The 24,408-nt window shown below is 41.4% G+C and overlaps 1 non-coding gene across 1 annotated transcript; it reads left to right on the top strand.

Moving 5' to 3' along the window:
* Positions 1–23,301: 23,301 nt before the first annotated feature.
* Positions 23,302–23,374, top strand: TRNAF-GAA (transfer RNA phenylalanine (anticodon GAA)). The gene has a single exon. It is a non-coding gene; the product is annotated as a tRNA-Phe (tRNA).
* Positions 23,375–24,408: the final 1,034 nt, after the last annotated feature.

The following is a 24,408-nucleotide window of genomic DNA, read 5'->3' on the forward strand; positions in this document are numbered from 1 at the left end:
AAATTCATTATGGCACCAAATAGTCAATGAGGTTTTGGAGAAAATGTGCTTCTAGGAACACAGCATCTAGGGCAGAGAAGCAGTTTTGTTTCCTATTTGAGCAGTCAGCCTGAAAACAGAGTATAATCTGTGGGTCTTGTATTACTGGAAGAAAAGTGGAGTGACAAAAGGGTTCTCGATCACATTTGCAGACAAACCATCACTTCTAATAGAAATCCTCAGCATGATGTCTCATGGACTAGACAGAGATGGGAAAGTGGACATATATTGGCATCAGCAGTAACTCCAGGAGTTTGGTTGCAGGAGGGCGTGCTCAGTAGGGTTCTGCACAGCCCCTATAACACACTGCCCCAGACCATTCCTCAGTCTGGCGGGTGGTTACAAGGCATCCAGCAGATTTGTGACAAATCCTGAGGGGATGCCCTCACTGCAATCAAAAACTTCATCTACTACCTCTGGGAGCTGGGATTTCTTGTTTCAATATATATAAAATTCATGCAGTGAAAGCAAAATAAGGGATCACGGTGAGCACAGAGGAAGGTTTCTGCTCTCACTGCCTAACAGCAGCTCTCTGCTCTGCCCCTCTTAACACGTGAACACTTGAAGCTTCTTGCTGCTCTTCCCTCCGCTGTTGCAGAGGTTAAATGCCCACTGGAGACTTGGTCTTCTGTGTCCGCTAGATCAGGCCTAGGAGTAATTAATCAGTACCTGGTTGGCTATTCATACCTTGGCTTTACCTGCCACTCAGAGGAGTCTGTCAGGATAGAAAAGGTCTGTTCCAGGTCTCCAGAAAGCTGTGCCCGTGACAGCTTGGGAATGGTGGGGAGGGTGACCACAGGCAGCAAGAATAGGGCTCTGCATCCTCAGAGGCACAGAGGGATAAACAAACTTGCTTTCCTCTCCCCCAAGAGCCCTCTCAGGAAAGTGAGGCACAAAGGTTGCCTCATCCTTCCTTTGACTGCCCATCCCAACACTGCCGTAAGCAGGAGGCTCAGAACGCCACCCCAGAGGACAGCGCAGTGCCTCAGGCTCAAGGGAGCAGCATGGAAGGAGAAGAGAGACACAATTCAGGCACAGAAGAGATGGGAGACTTTTTTGCTAAAATTTGAAAAGAAGGAAGGAGAAGTAGGAGAGAGTTTTGTCTGACACAAAAGGAGAATCTTCCTGCCGAGGGGTCTCTTCCCACCATTCAGGGCCAGCTAGCTCTACTGCTCCAATAGTTATCAATTGTCTCATCCTCCAAGCAGCTTCAACTAACAGAGCCTTCAACAGGCTTCCCTCCCACCACTGTGTCTACTGCCAGCTCCCTGCAGAGCCACATGTAAGCAAACCACCCTCAAGGTTGTCTTCTCCTGTCAGATCTTTGCTGAACAGCAAAAAACACACCCACCCACCATTCCTTTCACCTGTGCTGCTTGTATATTCTGGCTGCTACATCCCCCAGAGCAGCTACTTCAGGAAAGACCTGTGAGGGCAGGAGACTCACCTCAAGGGAGGCTAGGGGTGGTTTCTTGAGAGTTATTGAGTCAAAGGAAATACTGACATGCAGAAAAAGTCATAGGAGGTGAAGAGAGCTAGTGAAGACTTACTGGAGTAATCATGTTTGCTGAAAAGAGGGACTATATTGAGTGCTACCCCCTCTAGGGCTATAGAAAGTCTCTCTTGAAGAAAAGGAAGACTAAAGCAGACCTAAAAGACATTTGGGGATTATTTTTTTTTTAACTTTCTGTTAATTAAGTTTCATTTCTGGAAAAGATGAGGACATTTAAGAATCTTGTCTCAGACAATGAACAAACAGATAGCACCCTAAGCACGCATGTTATCCTGAGTGTTGGTGTACAGAGAACAACAGGTCGTGCACACATTTTCTGAAGAAACTGTTCTTCACAGTTTCAGTCCATAATAGACTCACAACCCTGCAGCACACAGCAGGCCCCCATAATTTGGAGGGCACTGGCATCAAGGCTGCTCTGCATGGCCCTCCAGCTTGCAGTGTGTTCTCCAAATGCATGTGACTTGCACATGCAATAAGAAGCTCCCTGCACCAGTGGAGCATTCCCATTCTTGGCAGTGTAGTCCTCAGCAAAGACTCATGATCCAGCTGTGCATGGATATACAGCATCTCTACAGGGCTTGAGTGCCCTGAATGATCCTCATCAATCTTGGAAAGATGGTATCAGGACCCCACTGACTTCATGGCCAGAGCTCCAGAAGGCATAAGTATCCTGAGTCCTTTTGGTGAACTCCATCAAGGCATCTTGGCCTGCCTTGGGTCTGAACAAGTGGTGGTAGCCCCTGCAGTTGAGGTGACCATAGCTACCATGCCATCCTGTCTCTCCCATGACACACACAGTTCTGCAACCCCTGGATTGCACAGGTCTTGATGATTTTGCTGATATCACCTGTTTGCATTATATATAGGAGGCGGGTGTGGAGAATGGTCTTGGAGACCACTGCACCCTGCCAGTGATAGAGTTGCCCATCCAACACTGGTTAGCTACAGATCAGGCTTTGAAGTTTGTAGGGCTCCATAGGGCTACTGCTACAGATAACAGCTTGCAAAATTTTGTGTCAGGATGGTAAGGTCCTGGCAGTAGCTCACCAGGGAGATTCTTGGTGGTGTTCCACTGTAGTGGGAAATTTCATACTCACTACTGGTCATCCCAATGGTGATGCAATCCCAGTACCCTCAACATCAATTAAGGCAGGGCAAAATAGTCAGAGCAGGCACAGAAACTTGGGACTGCAAGTGTCAGTCCACTCTGGCTGTCCTGCTGAGGTACCTGCTGAAGCCACAGGACTCACTCCTTGCCTGCAACACAGCGCAGCAGAAACCATGCAGGCTGTGAGGAGGGAAGTGGATGGAGCTGCAGGTGGTGTCACGTAGAGACAGCATGAGCAGGGAAAGAATTGATACTTTCATATGTTTGACTTTACATAGATAATAGCAGTGAGGAAACTGCTGTGAACAGTGGCCTGAATCTGCATGAGGCAGATGGACAGTGTGGCACTTCTTAAAGAAACCTGAGATTCAGGAAGTAAAGGTCTGAAACACAGATTTCCTTTAGAAGGCTTTGAACCACATGTGCAATAGGGGCATTCAACCAGAATAAACCATGTCCCAAGTAAACTCCAAACTGCCTGTAAAGGATGTAACACAAGAGTCTCAGCATTGACTTTCTGCCTGCCAATCCAGTCTTATTGCTGAAATTAATTTGCTAATGTAGCCACAGCTTGACTCTATTCCATTAGCACCATGGAGGGAGAAAGTCTTTTTAAAGTTTCAGGTATGCTTGTACAAGAACAGGTAAGTATAAACTGGCTATTAATAAGTTATATCTGGAGATTAGAAGGTCTCTAATCTTCAGTTCAGTAAGATTCTGGAACAGCTTTCCAGTAGAAGCTCTGGCAACAAACAATCACCACTGTTAGCCTGAGCTAAACAAGCAAAAAGGGATAGAAGCAGTGACTGATTGTAACAGCATGAGACTGAACTATGCAGCTCAGGCAGACTCCTTCAGGTCCACAGTGCCATATACAGCTGAGAAAATCTTGGGGCCCACTTCGGAGTCCTCCATCCTGGGCCATGACAATGGAGGTACTTAAGGGAAGCAAGTATACCTGCCATCCTCTGGCTGCCTAGGACAACAGGCTCCAGGTCTTAGACAGCAGAACTAGCAGGAGGTTGTCGTACCTTCTGGAAAATGCTTGTGCACTCTAAAGTTGAGATGATGTGTGGGTGCCTCAAAGTGTCACTGCAGCTCTGTCCCCTCTGCTAACTCATGTTGCTGATAGACTGTGAGATGGAGAACATAGCAGAAGCAGACAGCTCAGTTGTGTCTCTGTCTGTAGCCAGAATCTCTTAGTAGCTGACAGAAGCACAGTTTCAAGAGTGGAGCTTGATGAGTTGTTTCTGAAAGCCATTATGTGATATAGTTTATTTTTAGTTCCCCCAAATCAGTACGAAAATCTTCCATTGATTCTAAGAGGTTTTAGTGCAATCCCAGCACAAGTGTATGCATTACAAAGGAAAACAAAGAATAAAAATCCTCAGATCTTTTTTTCTTTATTACAGTTACTTTTGCTTTTCCAAAATGTAATATCTAATTAAATTTATATAAATCATGCATATCTATACTGCACATATTTTTAAGGCAGATAGTTCTTCATTTTCATTTATCTTAATTTCCTGAGGGTTGACAGAAGGAAATACGTCCATACCAGGGTAGATTTTCCTACCTTAGCAAGAGCAACTAGCACTAATACCTGGGACTGCTGCCCTGCTTTGTACATCACAGGACCTCTACCTGACTTGGTTTAAGACAGCTTCTTACAAGCAGCATCATAGCCATCTTCACTAATGAATGTACTTGATGTCTGTCTAGATTCAGTGAGTCAGAGACAAAGAAAGACCATTATATGATTTAATCCAATCTTTTGTATATATGTGTATATAAATTACAGAGATACTGCTTGGCAGGAAACCTTCAAGTCATGCTTTATTCTCTTTAATTTTGTCTTTTTTTGTTAATAATCCACGCACTGCAGAACTAGCTCTGTTCACATGTACATTATTAACATCTTTCCAGTTTAAGCCTTTTAGTCTCATCTTGCAAAATCTTCCTACATAGTTCTTACTCAGAGCTATCTTATTTAAAAATGAGAATATTTTAATTGGCAGAATTGGTCCAAAGATTTTAAATTAGTTCTTTAAAACAGTTTACTGTTAATTAGAGAGGAAAGAGCACCATCTAGCTGTTTTGGGTCCAAAGGCGGAGGCTGGCATGAATTTATGCCAAAAGAACGTAGAAATATTAACAGAAAGACAGAACATACCTGGTTCTGATCTAACGTAACTATTTTGGAAAGCAAAATAAAACACAACACCTCTCTCCAGACACTTTATCAGTACTGCATTAATAATAAAGCAATACCAGGACTAATAAACAAAGACATTTTAAGACGATATTCGTAGGCAAGGGGAATCTTTCCAACCACAAATGCACACAATTTGCTTTCATTTTAAGACATAATTATCCCCAGAAGAAAATGTGCAATGAATTGGAGCAACACAGTCCACAGCTCATTTTGTTTGCTGCCTTTAGTTTCATCGCCTATTCTGCACTAATAAATAAATATCAACTGCACAGTGAATAGTTTTCAAATGATTCAGCAGAAGTTATTAATGATTGATTATTATTTCTGTTGCAGCAGTGCCTGAAGGTCTCAGTGGGGAACTGAAACCCCACTGTACAAATAAATAAGGGCAGAGCTGGTCTGTTCGTCTGGAGCCATGGCTGGAGCTCATGCGTACAAGCCCAATCTAACTTTACACTAGCAGGAATGCTGTTACTGTGTAGCTATGACAGCACAACGCTCAGCTTGGGTTATGCAAACCACCTGAGAAGCTGAAAAAATTACTGGAAACATAGCTTGAATTGGACTCTGTGCTACCTCAGGTACATGTCAGGCCATATCTGACAAAAGCATGTTCAGACAACATCTGTGCAATTTGTAGTGATACCATATTCACTAGTCAACAGCTGGAGCAACTGAAGGTGCTATGGGTCTCCTTTATTCTGTAGCTGCTTTTTCTTCTATTAGTGGTCAACACCACTATCATGGAAGAATATTATTGAATAAACTCTACTTTGAGTTTATTAGTGAATAAACTCTACCTAAGAATATAGCTCCAATTGGGTTGACAGAAGCAGTCCGTCCTTGCCCCTTGCTGACAGCTATTGGCCAACCTCAAAGAAAATAAATACGCATTTGTCATTGTCAACATGTTCCAGAGCACTAAACATGACATTCACTTCCCCCTCCCTCCCCGCCCCCCAGGTATTTATACACACAAATTGCTGTCATCAGTGTAGCTGTCATAGATAGTGAAAAAACAGAATAACTGTGAATGCAAGTGTTGCTGCACTGAGACATAGGAAAATACAGTCAGTACCAGGGGAAGTTCCTAATAACACAAGAAGGCAGAGTTGGCAATGATTAGTCATCTGCTAACAAGAAACACTTTTACACAAAAGAGTTTTCTAAGCTTCAACATAGTAAGATTCACTTCAGACTTGTGAAGGAGCTGAAGGATACAGCTCAAGGTGGTGAGGGATTGAGAGAGAACGCCTGTCTTCTGCGACATGAAGCTAACCTACAGAACTTATCCACAGAAACTCAACAGAGGATTCAGACAGTTCAACTGACTTTGCTTATTTGCTTCTGAAAAAATACAAGAAAGCTGATAAATTCTTTAGCTGGTCCTCAGTGAACTTTAAGGGTATTACAGAAAATTCAGTGTTCGCCATGCAGCCTCTCCCTTTCCTGCAAAATTTAGATTCAACTTTGTTCCTAAAATAGATTTCCAACAAAATAACTATCTTAACTCCTCTTTAGCACATGAACAATCCATTTTCCCTTCTCACAATGAGTGGGAACCTTCAGAGACTGAGAACCATGCTACAAAAAGAGGGTTGGTGTCCGTTTCTTCTCCCAAGTAGCAAGCAATAGAAGGAGAGAAAATAGCCTTGAGACATGCCAGGGGAGGTTTAGATTGGATATTAGGAAAAATTTCTTCACATAAAGGGTTGTCAGGCACTGGAACAGGCTGCCCAGGGAAGTCGTAGACTCACATCCCTGGAGGTGTTTAAAAGATGTGTAGATATGGGACTTGGGAACATGGTGTAGTGGTGGACTTGTCTGTACTAGGTTAACTGTTGGATTTTATAATCTTATAGGTCTTTTCTAATCTAAAAGATTCTATGATTCTATGTTAACAAAGGTTGTTTAAACCATTAAGGAAGATTTTAAGAACTTTTAGTGCCTTCTATTTACTCACTCTGTAAGGAGATAGTATATTCTTTGGGCTCTCTGTCCTGGTCACTTCTCCATCCAGTGAAAGTACAATACAATCTGTTTTTGTATAAGACTGTTCCTACTAAAAAGTCATAGATGGAGCTTTGCATAAAGTTTTATATTAAAGAGTTTTCTGCTCTTTCTTGAAGCAACTGAAGGATTTAAAATGTAAACAGGTGCCCTGGTTTTGTCTGGAACAGAGTTAATTTTCTTGCTAGTAGCTGGTATAGTGCTGTGTTTTGGATTTAGTATTAGAACAATGTTGGTAACACACTGATGTTTTAGTTGTTGAAGTATTGCTTATAGTAAGTCAAGGACTTTTCAGCTTTCCCTGCTCTGCCAGTGAGGAGGTGCACAAGAAGATGGGAGGGACACAGCCAGGCCAGCTGACCCAAACTGACCAAAGGATTATTTCATACCACATGACATCATGCTCAGTATATAAACTGGGGAATCACTGCTCAGAGATGGGCTGGGCATTGGTCAGTGGGTGGTGAACAATTGCATTGTGCATCACTTGCTTATTATATTATTCTATTGTTGTTGTTGTTGTTGTTGTTATTATTATTATTATTATCATTGCTTTCCCTTTCTATCCTATTAAACTATTTTTTATTTTAACCCAGGAGTTTCACCTCCCCTCCACCCACCCTGCCCTGATTCTCTCCCCCATCCCACTGGGGGTACAGCTGTCAGCAAATGGCTGTGTGGTGTTTATCTGCCTGCTGGATTAAACTACAACAGGAACCGTACAAATGATCCTACAGTCACTTTGGAAAAGGTTTGAAATTGTTAAGAAGCATTTGGTAGTTTATATACAAATTCTTCCTTGGCAGTATTCATATGCTTCGTGTGGGCCAGAAGAAATGTAATTTAAATCATAAAAGAAACATCCTGGCTTACATGGGGTGGGTTTCCATGGCATCTGGATGTCACAGGGATAAATTATATCCACTTTGGTGCTTTCTAATGTACATTCAGAACAGCACCAGTGTTATTCTAGTTCCCATATATGTCCTGTTTGAAGTGTGAATGGTGACCCAACCAATACTGCTGCTACTGCTTCCCCTCCTCCACCCCTGAAAACTGCAGCTAGCAGGAGGCTGCTCATCATACAAAACATGCCTGTACAACTCTTACAAGTCTTTTGCTACTTGCAATTTGTATGCAAGTGAGGTGTTATGAAATGGTTTCAAGAAAAGGAGCTGGCTTTCTTGAGCTAAATCAGAGTTGTTTCTCATTTCCTGAAAGCACTTACTCCTTGTCTGTGTTGCTAAAATGTTTTAGGCAGCATTATATTTCTAGATAGTAGGTTTTGCCCTGGTAAATGTCTTTCTACTCTGATGAGTATACATGCAAAATTATGTCCTTGTTAATAAGAGTGTTACACATTTCCCCTGCCACATACTTTTGCCATTGATTTTTATCTTGTCACATAGTGTTTCCAGAACTGCTTTACAGGTAGAAAGAACTATTTAAAAGAAACTGTGGACATACTTTCAACTATCTTGTTAAATTTCATTAGTTTGATGTGAGTAAATCTGTAAAATGTAAGTAAACCTATAAACTGAGGACTTACAGAATGGAACTAGCTTCCATTTTCATACCTATTTCTAGCACTTCAAACAAATTGAATTGATCTTCATTAGTGTTATGCTGTACCTGGCAGGGATTTCAACTTCTAGTCTGAATTAAATGGATCTTTGCATGTATTTGCCTTTGACAGCAGATACCCAGCACAAAAAGATAGACCCTAGGTACATTGTCTTTTGCAAAATTAACAAAGTATTTTCATAAAATGTGCAAATGCAAATATCACAAAGACCAAGAGCAACTTTAAATCTTTAATTCAAGAATTATCAGGGTCATGCTAAATTCTATGACAATTCTAAATTTTGAAGAACTCTCGTAAAAAGTTCAAATCTTTGGAATCCATTTTCATGTTTTGTTGCATTACTGATTTTTTTTTTTTTTTTAATAGGGATACAAACCTTTATAGCCCTCTGCATCATCCAAATAGTTACATGTAAGTGCAATAAAATCTTTAGATGGGAGTATCCCTTTAAGATGGCATTATACCCACCCAAAAAGTGTGTTTAGTTTGAAGGGAGCCCTTTGGCTTCATGGCAGCAATATAAGGTTCTGATGCCCAACATGGATCGCAGAGCAGATGGAGGATGTGTGAGTCATGCTTATACACACCTGGGATTTTTAGAAGGTCCAGAAATGCAAGGTAGGACAAGAGATGTGGCAGATGGATGCCAGGTCTAAAAAAAATGAAAGAAAGTTTGTGGTTTATTTTGGCCTAGTAACAGTTACAGACTCAGGCTTATCAATCTGCAATGCCTACTTTCATGAGATCCTTAATAACATACCTGCGTAATACAAAGATTATCCACATTAAGAATGCAGCTCCGACCCCTCTCTTTTACATCTTAAGAGAGACACACCAGTTAACTAAGATATGATGCTTTCAAAATCTTTCATCAGTATTTCCCTCCAGTTCTGCAAAATATTCCTTCCTCCAAAGAGACCAGTAAAGAAGATGCTGCAAATGAGCACATCACAGTGACCTACAACAGCTGTCATACTGAGAATGGACACAGCTAAGACAGCTGAGGGTTATTTGGAGAAGATTTTCATTTTATATTCTGGGATGCAGGTGCCTTGCTCGATTGTTTCCCTTGAGATTCACAGTCCTGAACATTTCGATAGTTTCCCTTGAGATTCACAGTCCTGAACATTTTCCTTATTTTTGTTTCAAAACTAGAGCAAGTGAGCACTCTTCTCTTGTCAGGTGTAGCTAGAGAAAGAGAGGGTGATGGCAGCACTCTCCTTGTCCAGAGACTTTATGGTAGGGCATAGCTCTTGGGTGTGAGAGGCACAAGGCTGAAAGCATTCTCTAGCTCTGGCCAAAATCAGTCCACAGGGGTATGGGAACTACAGAGTCACACAGAGGCATCGGGCAGGAGGGAGAATAACTTGCATTTTTGCCTTTCATAGGGGCACTCAGGTGCTTGTTGGTGCATATCACAGCTCTGAGGCTGAGATTGGCTCCCAGGTAATCTCATTCACTGAGGTGAGCATCCTTCCCCACTTGGCCCTCCCATTTCTATCTCCTTTCTCTGGCACATGGCCCACAGACCCCTTTTCAAGAAGAAGATCCGCATGAGCCTCACAACATCCCAAACATAACCCAGTGGTTAGGACAGGCCCCAGGAGAAAACAGGGCTTTTCAGGGAATCTCCACCCATTGGGTTTTCCAGCAGCCAGCTGGGGTGGCTTTCTGCCCAGCTCATAGGTGTCTGCAGCCCCTCTGCTCTGACACGCTTTCCTGTCCCCACACACTGAAGAAAGGAACCAGGTACCTGCCTCAGGTCTGCTGGTCTAACTCGAATCTGGGCATCAAAAGGTGAAGTGCACAACCTCTACCTTGGGGTATCAGCATAAGAGTCTGAGAAGTATCATTTGATCGGCGTCTTAGTAGTTTCTGTTTTCTTCCCCAGAATCTAAAGTTAGACCCCAAATTTCATTCAGCAAAGAACTGAACTGTGCAAGTTACCCTCTAAATAGTAACAGGCTGTTGAGAAAAGGAGACCTTGCCAGTTACCACTCTAACTTCTTGGACTAATTTTGCAGTCTGTAGTGCATTATCAGCTTAATGCTGGCAGTTCTTGAAGAATGGACCTGGTTTGCCAGAAAGGAAATATATCAAAATGAACACGATATTTAAAACAACGATAAAACATTATCTACCTTGCCCATTTCTTTCTGAGGATGAGAGCCTGCAACCCCAGTCTGTCTTGTACTGACTGTAACTTATCCTAACATATATTTACTTTATGTCTGGTATAAAACGTCAGAGGTACAACCCATGATGCGTGAGTTTTGTCCAACAAAGCAAAAACTATCTAAAAATTAATTAGATGTGAGAAAATTCTAAAGGGATTGGTTCCTTGAAGAAAGGATGTCAGGTGAGAAAGCAGCAAGATTAGCAGTGACAATTACGGTCAGAACGATGTCTGCAAAGTCCTAATACGGGAGAAGAAAATATGCTCAACTGAATAGCCCAGCCTCACCTCATCCTCATCACTGATCTTGCTGGAGACCTGCTGGCAGAAGCTGCTCAGTCAAATGAGATAGCCAGATTAGCATACACACTTCAAACAAATCTTTGTTATTGTAGTTATTTTTACTGAAATGGTTTTGGAGCAGCCACATAAGCCACTCTGGTCGCTGACTGGAAAGACAGAACAAAGAAATGGTCTGATCCCACTGCATACAACAATGTGGGGCAGTAACCTTTTCTACTGGTGCATCCTGATTCAGCAAATCAGGCTATTGTGAATGTTTGAAAGTGTACTGAATGGAATGTGACACCCTACTATAACAGCCTAGGATGTAAAATCATGTAATCCAAAGCCAAGGAGTTTTCAAAAGTTCCTCAAAAGATTGCCTAGTTCAACCCCTTCATTCCTTCCCCTGTCCCCTCTCCAAAGTCTACTCTTGCCTAATATTTTTCTGACCTAGTCTCTAAAATCTCCAGATGATCAATATTCCAGCACTCTTCTAGTGCTTCTCTGGCCATGCTATTACAGTGTATTTCCTAGTGTCTCATCTGTCTCTCCCTTACCATGGTTTGAGATCATTTCTTGCTTTATCAACCATCAGCTTGGAAAATAGATAGGTGTAGCAGCTTTTTAGGTATTGGAAAACTCTTAAATTTTTTCCCCTTCATCTGCTCCTCTCTAGACTAAACAACCTTGGTACCTTCAATCTTTCCTCATGGGTTATGTTTTCTAGACCTCTCCTCATTCCTGTTGCTTTCCTCCAGATTCTTTCCAACTGGCTCACATCTTTCCAGAAGTGCAGTGCCAAAAACTGGCCTTCCAATATCTGCCGTTCTGGCTTGGTTTGTATGAATAACCTAAGTTTGAATGATAAGCAGTGTCCGAACGTAATAAGTCAGTAAAATTTGCAGCAAAACACAAAAGTAGGTTCAAAAATGGAAATGGAAAATGTGAGTTTGATTTTACTTTTAGCAGTACAGAAGTTTCGGGTGTGTGTCTGGAAGACTGGTATGTGTGTTTGTATATACATACATGTACACTTTTCTACCAATTAGTACAAACATTTATAATTGAGGTCATGGCTACTCTTATTCTTCCTGTAACTGATCTGGATCTATAAGTAAATGTTTGAAAAGATAAAATATTAACTTCACAGCAATGAAAACTTTGGCCGATCTCACAGATTGTTCACATATGTAATTATATTCAAAAGGACAGTTTCCATTACTGCTGTCTGAAAGAAATCAACTGTAAGCTATCATACGGTTTTCCTCCCAATAAGCTTATTTTGTCTTGCTGGAGAAAAATGTCCCAGTTAAATAACTGGTTTTGTTTTGGTTTAAATTTTTGTTTATTCCAGTTAGGAATGACATCAATTATCAAAATACAATTTTTAACCCTTCCTAACTTTAGGAAGCAATGACATCTCTGTGAACGGTCACGGAATAATGGAAAGGACACAAAGCCATCATTCCAACAGCTAACATGTTTGCCACTATTGAAGAAGTAAATGCCTGATGGGTGTGCAGGACTCTGTGTACTTTTTCCTTTCACGCATAGTGGGTGGAAATTCTCAATTACAAAATTACTGAAATTACATCAGACTGTAACAGTTTGTTCCTTTCACGATTTGTTTTATAAAGTTCTCATTCCTACATGTGTGCTGCTTATAGAATGTCAATCTTGTTTGTCGAAGTGTGTTGGTTTTGTAATGAATACAGTTTCTCCTTGCATCATTCTGTTTTTGTGGAATAAATTGCTATGCAATAATGTTTTATAGATCAGTAATAGCCACTCACCCTTTAAAGGCTCTCAAGGCTATGGCTGCGCTCCATAGTGCAGTGCCAGCTGCAGATATATGATCTATCATTAACTGGTTCTCAAGAGCAAGTTTGCTAGCGAGCTAGCAAGCTAGAAAATGAGAAAACAAGTTTGCTTTCTGAACCTCAGACCACTGTGCAGCATAGATGTTCTCTTGCAGATCTACCCTGAAAATCAGTGCAGGTGGTCCACAGCAATCCTTGAGACAGTATGTGTGGAATACTCTCAGGCACCAGATACTTATCTCTGCATCCATAGTTGCAATGAAAATCCACACACACCCCAATCTGAAAGTAGTATAAAAGTAGTATAAAAGTATGTATGTAGTACATATGTAGCATAAAAGTCACTACAAAGAGGGTTCAGGGTGGAACTGAAGTGAATGAGGTTTAGGGGGAACGGTATGAGGGAAAATGCCTTCAGTACCAGATCTCTTGCTACGGATTCTTTTTCTTCTAAGAAAGTCAACAACATTCATAAGATCATTGTTCTTAAGAGGAAATGCATATCTTGAGTCTTCATTTACTGGAATATTTGCAATTATTTACAATCTGCTGGTGAGGAAAGAGAAGGAGGGAAACAAATCTAAACTGGTCTGAAAATTATTAAAATATCTAATCAAAACTACAGCTTGTGCTTACAGATAATTTTAAATTGTTGTTATGATTACGTAGATTATATGATGTAGCATGGCTATCAACAAGGAAAATTTAAGAAATAAGACTGGAAATTATATTTATGATAAGGTAACTTCTCTTCACACGTATAATGTACTGATAACCGACCTTTGCTAATGGAAGAAGGAAAGATCATGCTTTGCTTATATTACTTCAGACCTTATTCAAAGGAAGCAATCCAAGAAAAAGTAGACACTCTTCTGATTTTTCATGCATTTCATTACTTCTATTTTTTTTATTACTTCACCCAAATCCATTATCAGAATTCTTCAGGCCAGAGGGAGGGAAAGAGAAACACTTCAAGGCAGAGGCAGACAAAGATTATATGGAAAAAAGTAAACATCAACCCTTGCAAAATTAATATGTACTTGGACTCTGTTAATAGTCTTCATTTTTCTGAGGAAAATAATCAAAATCAGAAAACAGACTTGATAAAAATCATCCTCCCAGAAGAAAAAGGAGGTGTCATTCATGGGTTAAAGTAAGTTTCTGGCATTACTGGCCTTGCGGTTGTCAGATGTAGTAATGGGATTCCAGTTCCAGATGCCAGCCTGAGGATTATCGTGCTCAAGATGGGGTAAATCAGGTCAAAGTTTTTTGTTGATTTGTTAACCTGAATAGCCACTAAGGTTTAGCTGAGACAGGCTCATATTAACCATAGCTCCTACGTGACTTGAGCTGCAAGCTCTGTGAACATGAGTGGAGGCTCACAGGTATCATGACTGACATGTGTGTAAATTGCTCATTCTGATGACTACTTGCAAAACCTCAAATGCAACTCCATTGATATTGTGTCCATGGCACATATGTGTCCATATCCTGGCACATATGTGTCCATAGTATACTTTAGTAAGCACAAAACTCTTAGCACCAACAAAAACTAAAGCCATGAATGAAGTTATTTTTCCTAGGTGCCAGTTTGTATATGCCAAGGTAAACCTTGAAGTTCTTCTTCCAGCAGACATTTCCTGAAGAGACATATCTACAATGGGAAACCACTAGCCAGCTTTTCCTCCATCCCTAATGAAATGTCAAGTACAGCTGTTTATCAATTAATACTTTTCAAAGAAAGCTAGAGCAACAATAATTTGACTTAGACTTGAAAAAGACAATCAAATCAAAAGTTCCTAAGGAAATCCCAAGAATTAAGGGGGCAAAGGATATCCATTCAGAGAATCCATAAGCCCAAAGCCAACTGAGGTCAATATGACTTCAAAAGCCTATTTAAAAGTTTTTGATGAAGGACTAGACTGGCAGAAGAGGCGCTGGTGAAGAGGATGTGGATTGTCATAGGTCTTGTTTGCCCCTTCTTAGATTGTGCCCATTGCTGTTGCTTCCTCTATGTAAAGAAAAACAAAGTAATTATTCCAGAATAACTTTATTAATCTTTTTATTTGGGTCCATTAAGAACATAGTAGTTAAGTGGGATTATAGCACACCATTAATCCTCTTAACAAATGAACAAACGAAAACCCAAAACATCATAGTTGTGTAGCCAGTGCCTCCTAATCCACAAAGCTTTCATGCCATGAGATATTTTATGAAGATACTGGTAACTGAACCAATTTCTGAACAGTCCATCTGTGAGGAGGACTTAGCAGCGCAGACATCAGACTTGGTGTACAGGTAAGCTCTTGAGTGGTGTGCAGCAGGACAGGGTGGGGGCTTTGTGGCCATGGCATCCCAACAAATATCAGTGAGAGGCAGCAGCTCCCAGCTCCTGGGAGGCAAAAAGAAGCCTTTTGGTTTCTGTGAGAACCCCCGGGAAACCTCAAGGGCTTTACATCATATGTCCCAAGCCCGGCATGTTGTGGGCCTCTGGTGTGAAGGATAAATGGATAAAACTTTTGACTTGCCATCTCAGAGTTCCCAACCAGGTGCTGGAGCATGGTACCATTATCAGACACTTTACAAAGGCAGAGGAACAGGATTTCTAAAGGCATGAGGACATTACTGTGATCAGTAGCACTGTAGATCTCCACTCATGCTGCACAATTTCAGGTGTGCATTTAGGTAGCTTCATGCACAGATGAGAAGCCTAATGACCGCAAGTACATAGGTTCAAACATACAGCCTGAACACAAAGCTTCATGAAAGGAAATACACCTTAGAAAATATGGGGCGAAGATCATGCAGAGTGCCTCTGAATGAGTTCTTGCAATGTACGCTGGAATAATTTAAGAGGTTATTACTCTCAGCTGCCTGCCCACACAGCCAGGACTTACTGCCCAAAAGCTAAGACTTATTGCAGTTTCAGTGAATACACCAGGGTATGACCTCTGTAACTGAGCGAAGGGTATATCACCCTTTCTGCTGCCACTGCTGCTGGGGTAATAATGTCTGGCAGAAAAATTGAGTAGTTATTTTAAATCACTCCTACACAAATAACTAAAGTCCCTCTTGAGGTACGCTCAGTAAGGCCAAACTAGAAGACCAATGTCCTTAGAGTCATTTGCTGCCCTACACCATCACCCGTGGAGTCTTTGTGAAGTTCAGAATTTAGCAAGTCATACAATAAAGTCCTTAGCACTGATAGACATATTAAAATGGGGAATAAAATTCATGCTTTATATAATTAGCCAGGTGAGGAAAAGCAGGTAACAATGGGTGAATCTTGTATTAGGCACTAAAGGATAATCTCATTTTCTGGAGAGCCTTCCAGCTTTGACATTCCTTTGGAACATTCAACACATGTCTCTTTCTGACAGTGGGATTTTAAATAAAGAAGTGCTCTAAACTAGAGCCGGAACCTCAGGAGATCCAGCAGATGTAACATAGATCCCATTTACACACCCCTGATTGTACTCAATTCTGTAGTTCAGGCTTCTTATCTCTGTTAGTATAACAGCAAATTAGCACAATATGTTCTTTAACCAACCATGTCAGCAGACCCCACATTGCTTGCCAAATAATTATCTTCAAACTTCAAAGTAACCCTTGGAGGCTTTTATGTATAGCACTGTATCTTTTAAATTTTTTTTATATATATTCTGAATCTACGCGATGATTAATCACCGGCTGATAGAGTTAAAGAACATCCTCATGTGCATGCACCCACCAAAATAGCTTGCTTTGCAGAAGCAGGGTGATGCCTAGATGAAACGGAGAGGTGAGAGCATTATTTTTCATTCAAGATACTGTCAGAGAAAAGAAAGAGCTTTTTTTCGAATGAGACAGTTGACAGACAGAAACCACCCCTCAAAACACAAGCAGCACACAAAACACAGTCAACACACAAGGCTGGTCAGAGCTGAGACAGTGATAATGTCTGATGTGACAGTAATGGGAGTAAAATCAAAAGAACAATTCAATTTGGCGCAAAACAAGAATTATTCCTGATATTTCTTGTTGAAGCAACGTGAAACCCTGAGAAAACTCTTCACATGGTGCATTAAGTATTTCTTTGACTCAGTTCTCTCTTAGATGCTAGCAATAAATGCAAAGAAAATGATGAGTTGGAGTCACAACACTGGCAGGAGGCTGCAGGAAAGGAAAATCAACAGTTATCAGGGCATGTACCGCATGGGAGAACAGGTACCTAGACCCCAGCTATACTACCACCCAAATGCATGCCAATACAGGCAGGTTAGAGACAAAACCACATGTTTTGCCAATATAGGCAGGTTAGAGGCAAAACCACATGTTTGTTTTAGAGATCATGTGAAGAGGTCATCTGCCTCATGCCAGGTGGCTGAGGCGTTTCTGTCACACGTGGGTGATGTAGCTCCAGCTGACCTCAGTCCAAGTAGGGAAATTAATCTGAATCTGCAGCAAGTCCCTTAGGGGCTTTCACTTCCATGAGATTTGCCTCAACCAAAATGAAACCACAACAACAAAACCAAGACTTTCCTGATTAATCCTTTTTTTTCCCTCAGCTGAATTTTTGGCCTGACTTGAGAAGCATTCCCAAGACAACTGCACCCACATGTCAAGTGTCTGTCAAGAAAATAAAATGATCGATCCCTCGCTTCTCCCTGGAGCCTGGAGATAGGCACTGCCAGGCTGGGGATGGAGAAGGGCACGTACCATCTTATGGAGGAACGAGTGTGTGATTTATTGCATGAGCCCTTAGGCGAGCAGGAGCACATGGAGATCTGATGGACAGCGAGCACTAAGGGTGACAATCTATGCTGAGGATGTGGCCCTGGCATGACGCCCGGCAGGGAAAGCTCTTTGCGCGGCGTGCTGATGGAACATACTCCCACCAACAAGAAACTGGTTCCCTCCTCCAATTCCTTTCAAATTCATGGCAATAAGGATCTCATAGTAGTTTGTCCTGTTACCAGAAACGTCTTGCACTGCCCTGAATAATGACTAATCCTTGGTGACAATCAGGACAACAGAGTGAGGCCTGGAGCATGAGTAAGATCTGTGCTCCCCAGGACTGTTGCACATAACCGGCTCAACAGTTGCCTTCGCTTAGGTAAATGTCACATGTGCTAAATAAAGGCTGTGACTAATTGATTTGTACTGGGAAGGAATGAGGAAAAACAATTGTTTTGTTGTTGTTTTTATTTTTAATGCATCCAATTGCTGTAGACTAGCAACAGTTGCCAGGACAAGCTGTTCCAGTTTCATTCCCAGTGCCAGGGAAACAGGCCATTTTAAGGAGTGGTTCATGCCGGCAAAGAAACAGAAATACCCGAAAAGCTAAAGTGTCAATATACAGTAAAGATACATATACATATACATAAAAATATACATATTTAAGAAAGCTGGCAAACTACTTGAGATAAAAGCCCCTGAGAGAGGCTGCTAAGGTGAACTATTACAGATTTATTATAGTTCTGAAGTTGCAAACAGCATTTGAAAGCCCAGCAGAACATCAGTGGGACTTACCAAAGTGAGTCTCCACAGAGATCTGGTTTGCTCTGATCAGAGCTAAATTGTTGAAGAACTTTCAAATCTACCCTGAATTTTCTCTGGCCATGGCCTAATAATTACTTTTTAAACTACAAGCAATAGGAAATTATTTCATGTATGGGTTTCAGCTGGAAGGATACAGACTGCTGCCAGACCGACATCTTAACTCCTTGAAGTAACAAGAAAATTCCTGCTAAAGGACTCCCGCTGCTGCATCCCACCTTCCCCCCTGCCTTTAGGGCTTCTTTTGGAATTTTATTATATTTTCAACAGAGCCTCCATGCGTGAAACAGGAATCGTTTGGTACTGCCCTTAGGTTCTGGATGGAAAAAGGTGGTTTGTATCCCAGAGTGCTCTCAGCAGAGGCATTTTAGCCATAGCTAGGTATGAGTTTAGCCATAATAATCATGAATATGTTTTAATCATGAATAATGCTATTGGATAACATAGCTGGACAGGATTTCATTGCTTCTTGAGTTCAGAAGAGCTGTCTCAGGCTAAATTTATCTTTCTTTAAGGTTTGAAAAATTATTTAGGCAGACGTATACTGCTAAAGTAAGCAACCGTATATTTATCTCAATAACCTTTTAGAGTCAGCAGAAGTTGAATGAGTCTGCCAGGTTATCATTCTTTAAAAAACAGCCACAGATTATTAACAGTATTGTCAGCTCCAAGTATTTCAGAAACCAGTCTCTTCTCTTTATCTTTTCAACTACAAATCCCCCACCCTTCTGGCTCCTTGACATCTGTTTGGCATGGAGACAGTGCCCTTCCACAGGGCAAAGACAGACAAAGCCAATAAAATGAATTTGCCTTGTGAAAATTTGTTGTGAATCTCTTTTTTTTTTAGTGAAATATTTCTATTCCACTGGGGGTTACAGACTATTTGCTGTACATTCTTCTCTGTAAATAAGGTTTATTGTTTAACCTACATCTTCTGTGAGACAGCACATGGTCTCCTATTAGCAAGAGATGAGACTGCATCTGTGGGACTGCAGTTCAGTTCATGAAGGGGAATTACACACAAAGAAGAAAGAAAATCCCAAACAACCTAACTATAACTTTTGCAAGGCTCTGCAGTGGAATATCTGAACTGAAACTTGTGACCATTTGCTACCTAAAAACAAGTCAATTCAAAGCAAAATTTTCTTGTGATTTTTTCTTCTTGAAAACCCAGTTTTCCTCTGAAGCAATTTTGAAAATGTATGACTAGCCATCTACCTGCCCCCTTATGTTTTTAATCTAAATTAGATAAATTATTTACAGTCAAGATCATGTGTCCTATTTGTTCTGCGTAGTACTCAGAACATTTATGGTTCCCCATAATAAAAACCTTACCTTTTAGGTGAACAAATGTAGATATCTTAAATTCTGAACAAAAAAAACCCTCCAACAAGATGGAACAATTCCTTCTTTCACATGATGGCATATGCCAGCTAATTAGCCACATGGGACACTGAACACTGCAGGAGACACAGATGGCAATTTGGGGCTGATAGTCCTACAGCAATGGAACAGCACATTGTTTGTTGGCAGAATATATTTCCATTCTTGTGCTGATGTCTGTGGAGTAATCATAGTAGCTCTTGGTCTTGACAGTTACAGCTTCTCTCGGAATAGATTCTTATGAACTTATTTATTTATTATTACTTTCTTTAAAACTTCAGCTTCCTGATAACAAAATAGTGATACACTACAACTGTGTAGGATGTGATGGGAAGATATGAGTATTCTTTAATTTATGGATCTGCACAGGTACTTTGGCTACATCCTCGCTCTATTTAACAAAGAGATGCACAATTTACTTTCCTTGCCCTTTTATCCCAAGGCCATGTAAAGGACAGAGCATGTGGGATAGATACACTCTCCAACTATGACACCAGATTAGATCATCAGGAAACCATTTTGCAGGTTACACTATGACACACACCAGTGCAGATTATCTGTTAATTTATTGAGAGTATAACAAAATAATAAAGAATGCTTACTTTAGCATTTTAGGACCAATCTCTCTAATCCCACTCCATTATCAACTAACTCATTTCTAAATATGCAGAGTCCTCACAGAAGGGGACTGTCCCTATACTGAACCTGTCATCCCTGTATCAACCTCTTTTGATGTTTTTCCAACTAATTTTTAAAATTGTCACAGTGCTGGCACCATCTCAGGGCTCTGTTGGTGACTTGGCACCCCTGTCAATTGGTCATCATCACTCTGATTGGGAAAACTGGGAGAGACCAGCTCTATGCTCATCCTTGTGCACGTTTTAGATGCTGATGTCATTCATGCCAGGCATTGTGGAAAGCAGGAAAACCTACACTGACTGGAAACATCTCTTGAAGACTTTACATTCATTTTCAGAGCTAAAGAATTACTTGAGAATTCTTCTGCAGTAACACATCCTTCTCCCATTTGTTTCTGAACCCTGGTACACTTCCATGGGTTATGACTTTGGTGGGAAGCTAAACAGGGCCATGGACCAGCCACACTTTGGTAGGCTCCCTCTTATAGCTTAGCTCATCCTGGCCAGCATTCAGGTACGATTCAAGGTAAAAACATAGACAAAGGTCTGCTTCCAGTAGAGACAGTGGATAAGAACAACATACACGGTTGAGAGAAGAAATGTTTTACTCTTGTGATTTCACTGCCACTTGCTTCATGGGCCAGAGAAGATACTTGGCTCTCTCTTATTTTAGTGGGACTTGCCCACAACAGATCAAACTGCACAAGTTCAATGGGAAGTAGCATCCTCACCAGGTTGTTCTAAGTCTACCAACGAAAGACTGCAAAATGCCTTTAGGAACATGGGCTTATAGTTTGCCCGTTAGCCTACTCCCAAACATAAAAATCGTTTTGCTTTCTGGCCCAGACCCCTACAAGGAGAACATTTGTGTTGCAAACCCCAGACTGCTCCTGCCCCCAAGCCAGAGCATGCACCACTCCCTTTAACACCACTTCATACTTCTCTGCCAGGTTTCTCCCTTCTGGAAACACTTTCCCTCACAGTCTCTTTCCATCATACCCCTGATATTCTTCCAGACCTTCTCTTGTTTCCTGGCTATTTTTCCCAAGCCTCCATTCCTCCATACGTCCTCTCACATCCTTTTATCCTTTTATCCAGCTTCCCTTTTATTATTCTGGCAGATCATTCCTGAACCCCATGATGCTAACAATTTCCCTTTGAGATTGCATTCCCCAAAATGTCCTGTTATTAAACCCTCAGTCAGAGGGCTCATAACACCAACTCTTAAGAGCTAGCACACTTCAGTTCAATCACAATCTTAGATTGCATTGCCACTGTCAGACTGGAAGATGTTCCCTAGAAAAGAAGAAACAGCTCACTTTCTGCAGGAGATTGTGTGCTTAAAAGCATATAACAGAGAAAAACAAGAAGGCACCAAAGCCAGACCTAGCCCAAATCTACTGCTGTGCTCATAAAAAGAGGAAATGTTGTTAAATCTGTTTCAATGAGGTGTTTTTATGGCATGTGTGTTCCTGCAGCACAGAAAGCAAGCTAGTTTTCCTGGAGCTCCAAGCCATAAAAGGCTACCTGCCTCCTCCAACCAAAACCCAAAGAGTCACGTAAATGGTTGATGAATGCATTCCAAATGCTGCGAAAGTAGTTTGGTTAAATATATTGAATTTGATGAACAGAACCAATTTTGAATGTGAGACAAAACAGGTCCAAACACCACAGAAGTTTCACCTGTTCACACAGGTTTTGAATTAAGTACTCTTTAAGGAACACTTCAGAGGACAGCAGATAATTCACTCAAGCAATACATTAGGTGGAAACCCATATTTGAAGACAGGAAGGCAAGCAAAAAGGTATTTACAAATCATTTGCTACTACTGGGAATTTCCAAGAGAGGACAATCCTGAAATGTTATTACGAGAGCTTGAAACTTGGTGGGCATAAATTTTAGGCTTCACAAGTTTATGGAGGGAAAAAAATAACTTCCTTGGATTAGAAAAATCCCATGTCTAGAGGGGAAACTTCATCAATAATGAATTTCATATTCATATTCATACTGTTACAGGGAAGAGATGTAGAAAGATGTACTCAAGACCTAACAGCCATTTAAAATTTCCAAGGGAAACATCAGCACTCTTGACAGTGCATCTCACTCCCTTTAAACATGCAACTGCTTTTCAAATTCCAGAGGTCAAATATATTAGTGAAATGTCATATGCTTATAGATCCTGTTACCTTTATTCAGCACCTCGCTCTTCCCACCTCCCTTTCCTCCGTCATTACTACTTATTTTGTACAGTACATCCAGGACACAGACCTCATTTCCCGCTGGTGCTGAAAACAACTTGGAACACAATTAGCCTTGTCAAGTCCTTCACTGGTATGCCATATAGGGCTGCCAGCTTTCCAAGCAATTCAATAATCCCTAGAGCAACGCCACTGGGTCTGCGATTAGCAGAGGTGTTTACATGTCTGAAAATGTACCAGGCTAAAAATAGAAGTCATTTTCTTAGCATCCTGTGATGTTGGATTTGTTCTTTTCTCTTTCTTTCCATTTGCCAGATTGACAAATAAAGTATGTTTGTTTAATTCCTTCAACTGATATAGTAGATCAACAACAACAAAAGAACATCACAGCTTTGTGGTTGTGGAGGAAAACAAACCCAAAACAAAATACTTTCTGTTGCAGTCCAAAAATAGAAAAACACCCAAGGTTGCAGGCAAATTGGTCTTCCCTGCAGCACAAAGCACCATTCCAAACTGGAGTGACCAAAGGAAGGGGCCAAAGATGGTGCTCAGTATCCTCACACAGACATTTTTGGTTTGAAGGTGAAGCTCTGCTGCTGCAGGGGGAGAGGTAGGAGACACACACAAGTACCAGGAGTCCTGAGCTCATTCATATATATTTCCATTTGGGTAGATAATGTGGGATAAAGACCTCCCTGGAAAAGAGCGGCGTGAAAAAACACGACTCTTTTTTCTTTTTTTTTCTTTTTTTTTTTTTAATTTGATTGGAAAAAAAAGCCGACCACAGCAGCCGAAATAGCTCAGTTGGGAGAGCGTTAGACTGAAGATCTAAAGGTCCCTGGTTCGATCCCGGGTTTCGGCAGAAAGTTTTGGAGAGGAGGAGGGGCAGGCGCAGATCTCGTCTCCCTGGTGACCAATGACAGAATCCGAGGGAATGGCAGGAAGATGTGCCAGGGGAGGTTTAGGTTGGACATTAGGAAAAGGTTCCTTACCCAGAGAGGGTGGTGGAGCATTGGAACAGGTTCCCCAGGGAGGTGTCACGGCCCCAAGCCTTGACAGCGTTCAAGAAGAGACTGGATAACACCTTAACACCTTCAGACACATGGTGTGAACTGTGCGGTTGTCATATGCAGGGACACGAGTTGGACTCAATGACCTTTGAGGGTCCCTTCCAGCCCAGGGCATTCTACGTATGGTTCTATGGCACTCTGGGAGTTCAGGGAAGCTGGCATCTCTGAAAGTAACACTTAGAAATTTTTGTACTCTTTTCTGAAGGCTGGTTTGCAGAAGGCTGAGGACAGAGCCATTTTTTCTCGCACCCCTTCTAAGGCAACAAATCTCACAGGAGCCACAAACACAGTCCCTGCTGCTCAGCAAGAGGACAATGAAGTTCAGCTGCTAGACACCTGATCATTCCTACTGCTTGGCTGCTGTTTCAAATTATTCCCATTTTTCCTTGCTAGGGCAAATAACATGTAGCAGTGCTAGCCCTCAGTTGGGTGGACCTAACCCAGTCTCTGGCACTTAGCCTTGGGCTAAGGATTGATTACTGAACCTCTTTTCTTTTGCAGCAGAGACCCGGCCAGACCCTCTTCCTCATCACTACCTGTTAAATGGTCACTGCTGATCTGAAAGCCACTCCTACAAACATCAGGTCAGGTTTTTTCCCTTGATGGAGCTCTGAATCACTTTGAAAACTTGCGTCCACTTCATGCCACAGAATGGGTAGGAAAAAGTCAGTGCTCATCATGAGCTTCACATGAGTGAAAAGAACAAATTTCCTTGAATTAAGAGTGCATGCAGTGCATATGTCAGAACCAATGTGCTGACAATATCTACAGATTCCTAAAATGAGCAAAAATCCATACTAGCATGAGACAGTACCAATCATATTGG

The sequence above is a fragment of the Columba livia genome, chromosome 1, assembly GCF_036013475.1.
Source record: "Columba livia isolate bColLiv1 breed racing homer chromosome 1, bColLiv1.pat.W.v2, whole genome shotgun sequence".
In the NCBI taxonomy this organism is placed as follows: Eukaryota; Metazoa; Chordata; class Aves; order Columbiformes; family Columbidae; genus Columba; species Columba livia.